Source organism: Eutrema salsugineum, unplaced genomic scaffold (assembly GCF_000478725.1).
Source record: "Eutrema salsugineum unplaced genomic scaffold, Eutsalg1_0 scaffold_15, whole genome shotgun sequence".
Lineage (NCBI taxonomy): Eukaryota > Viridiplantae > Streptophyta > Magnoliopsida > Brassicales > Brassicaceae > Eutrema > Eutrema salsugineum.
The window spans coordinates 1,255,672-1,258,936 of record NW_006256867.1 but is presented as its reverse complement, the minus strand read 5'-3'; the positions used below and the strand labels follow the sequence as shown (position 1 = coordinate 1,258,936).

Sequence of the window (3,265 nt, the reverse complement as noted above, 5' to 3'; positions counted from 1 at the left end):
GACGTTTTTAGACACAACAAATCCCGATCGATCTTGGAGAGAGGAAGAAGATAATCAAAATCAATGGCGGTTGCGTCGAATGGGAGTGAGTATTTCGAATTCGACATGGAGGCTGGTAGGGAATCGTTCGCGCGGCCGTCGAACGCCGAGACAGTGGAGCAAGACGAAGAAGATCTCCGGTAGGCGGCGATCGGGAGGTTACCGTCGCAGAGACAAGGCAGTCATTTAGCGATTCTCCGTTTGCGTTTGCAGACGCATATTTCCGGTTATGCCGACGGTAACGTTGTGCAGACGATTGATGTGAAGAAGCTGGACCGCTCTCATCGCGAATGGTTGTTCGTCAAGCTTTAGCGACTATCAATTAGGATAATTACAAGCTTCTCTCCGCCATCAAGGAACAACTCGATATGTGTGTCTCTGTTTCTATTTCAAATCAAATTATTAAAAAAAAATAATTTTTCAAGAAATCCTTGCCGAGTTCACTAATGGAGGAGGAAAAGCATGAAAGTTTGTTAATTTTTTTTAACACAAAAAAAAATGATACAATAATATTAAAGATCACTTTTTGAGTTTCTTTGATGTACATGGTCTAAGACTAAAGAATCAATGGAAATTTGAATGACTCCTCTATTCCCAAATTCTTATTCTCTGTATCCTTAGAAACATAAGCACAAAACAGCATGAGCAGTCGACACTTTTTATAAAACAGAGGAAAAAATAAATAAATTAGAGAGCAAATTTAAAAAGTGAAAAAAATAGTCCGTATAGAATTGATTACCAAAAACAAACAAACAAAGAAGGTGAGATTGAGAAACAGAAAAAGAAAAGAAAATATTACAATGCGTTTTAATGAAAGAAAATGACTACAAAACGTAGAGTAAGAGTGAAGATACCTAATAACTAGGAAAGACTGTAAGAGCAAAGTATCTCGTCCTCCGAAACGAAAACTACTTTGTGTGGGCAACGCTCTTTATCATGAAAAGTGCAAAATGGTCGAGTTTGGGTATTGTTGGGAAGAATATGAATCTCGTTCTTCTCAATCATTATAGTTTGACCAGGTTTCTGCATATATGGTTCTCTCCCAAGCAAACAATGAACATGAAGAGTGGTGCAGCAGTCATGACATTCATAGAACCCTTCGTTACTTGAGTCGACTAGATTTTTTTCGCATACCTCACACCAGTCAATTTGATCACTTCCTTCTTTCCCTTTCTGAAACGTGATGAAATGTTTGTCATGCTTATACCTTGCTCTGTATGGTAAAGTAGCACATATGAAGCATATAACATAATCACATTCGATGCAATTTAGTTTTCGAAGATAATGATCTTGCTTTTGGCAGATCTGACAAGTTGCTTTCCTTTCTTGTTCTGGGTCTAAAGCTAGGAATAATGGATGCTCATGGCCTTTATAGTCAATTGGTTCAGAAACCAACGCACACCTCATGTCTAGACTGTAATCTCCAACTTCATAGACGAAACCACAGCTAACACGAGAACAAGCATCACACTCGAAGAAATCCTTATAGTGTTTACCTTTACCAGAGACTTTAAGCGTAAGTGGGTGAGGGTGTAAAGCATGGTGTATTTTGCGTGGAGCATTCGCACATGCTTCATGGAGGACAAAGTCACATTGATCCATACATGAATAATAATTACCCTCGTAGATTGGAAGGATGCACGCTTGACAAAATTTGTCTTCATCGTAAACTATGCTGATCTCGAGTTGTAGATGATGGCCATGAGTAAAATGGAGTATTATTCCATCAGCTATCGTCTCAAATGGCTCGACAATTATTTCAGGTTCCTCAGGTACTCCTTCGAGATCCACTCCATCCCACACGTCACTCCGTAAAGCACATCTTGTATGAACAAAATAATCACAACATTTCTTGCAATTATACGCACCACAACTGTTGTCAACCTTTTTACGACAAACTCCGCAAAACCATTTTCCAGATGGAAGAGAAGGGACAAAAGAGATACGGTGACGGTGACGACATATTTTAATGACATGTGGGATATATATAAAAGGATTGATGGACTACAAAGACACATCGAGTACAAACATAAATGGGAGAAGATTTTTCAGTGAGGCCACAAACATCGCAAAGTAAGGAAGCTTGTTTTGGGAACAAGGTAAGTGGGTGGGGATGGCTTTTTGGGTGGTCTATAAAAATGGGTATTGGTTTCATCGCACAAACCGGATGCATAGTAAGTTTGTAGGTGGGACAATGATACATCATGTTATTGAGATATAATTTACAACATATGCAAAGCTGTGAGTAGCAGGGATAGGCGTAAAGTTGGAAAGAAAGGAAGGGATATGAAGGGTGTTTGATCTCAGGTGGAGACTCCACGCATTCTTTGTGGAACATTTGACCACATCTACTTAGGCAGAGATAATAGTCTGTGCCAAGCATTGATTCTTTGCATGCACCACAATGAAATTGATCATAATCAGGTTCTTTATTGTTGCACCAAAAGATAGGGACAACAGGGAGCTTACAGATTTTATCATCGCTGTCGGAACCAAGCAGATGCTGCTGGACTTGTTCATCAGTGTTGTGGAAGTGAGGAGAAGTCGTGTACAGGATAAATCCCTGATCAGTGCGGAAGTAAGGGAAAGTTTTGTTTAGGAGAAATTCAGAAAACGGAATGGTCTCCTCCTGAACTTTGAGACGTAAAGAAGGACAGAGGAAAAGAGGCTGAAGAGGAGGGAGGGCGAGATCACCGGAATCAATGGCTGATTCACCGGAATATATGTGAAATGGCCTTCCATCTATTTCTTCCTCACGAAATACACCAACGGAACTCATTTTTGCAACTGAGACGATTTGGATAGTTTTGTGGTATACATTCTTCTTCTCCTTCTCGATGATCTCATCCCCTTTTATATGTGGAGAAGTTGTCGTTTGGTGTCTAAGTCTTTGGAATGGGCTTACGATATCAGTTGGGCTTTGGCATTTATAAGTCTCGGTTTTAAACAGAAGTGAGCTGGGCCTTACAGTGGAAAATTGGCCCGAGCTCAAATTAGTTAAAAAAGAGAAAACGTTGACCAGTCTTCGTCTTCTTCATTAGAGGAATAACAGAATTGAGAGAGAGGGAGTTCTACAGAGTTTTAGAGAGAGAAAGTCTTCTTCTCGGCGATCGGTGTTACAGCGATCGAGTCGGTCGATCTCGGAGATCTCTGCGTCGGTTCGTGGCGCAAGCTTGTGGCTCTAGTTCTGAGCAAAAGGCTTCTCGGTTCGTCTCCGAAAGTTTTC

General features: G+C 40.5%; 1 pseudogene; it reads right to left on the bottom strand.

Annotated features, from left to right (window-relative positions):
• Positions 1–900: 900 nt before the first annotated feature.
• Positions 901–1,641, bottom strand: LOC18021831 (annotated as a pseudogene).
• Between the last annotated feature and the right edge of the window lie 1,624 nt (positions 1,642–3,265).